Source organism: Bison bison, unplaced genomic scaffold (assembly GCF_000754665.1).
Source record: "Bison bison bison isolate TAMUID 2011002044 unplaced genomic scaffold, Bison_UMD1.0 scf7180017864066, whole genome shotgun sequence".
NCBI lineage: Eukaryota > Metazoa > Chordata > Mammalia > Artiodactyla > Bovidae > Bison > Bison bison.
Window position 1 is genome coordinate 4,471,976 of NW_011494638.1, and position 204 is coordinate 4,472,179.

Below are 204 nucleotides of genomic sequence, written 5' to 3' on the forward strand. Positions count from 1 at the left end.
ACACTTGGACATCACCAGATGGTCAACACCAAAATCAGATTGATTATATTCTTTGCAGCCAAAGATGGAGAAGCTCTATACAGTCAACAAAAAAAAGACTAGGAGCTGATGTGGCCCAGATCATGAAATCCTTATTGCCAAATTCAGACTTAAATTGAAGAAAGTAGGGAAAACCACTAGACCATTCAGGTATGACCTAAATCA

At 38.2% G+C, this 204-nt stretch overlaps 1 protein-coding gene across 1 annotated transcript in view; it reads right to left on the reverse strand.

The window, feature by feature from the left end:
- Positions 1–204, reverse strand: part of MNS1 (meiosis-specific nuclear structural 1) — an 86,088-nt gene that overhangs the window by 42,437 nt on the left and 43,447 nt on the right. The window lies entirely within an intron of this gene.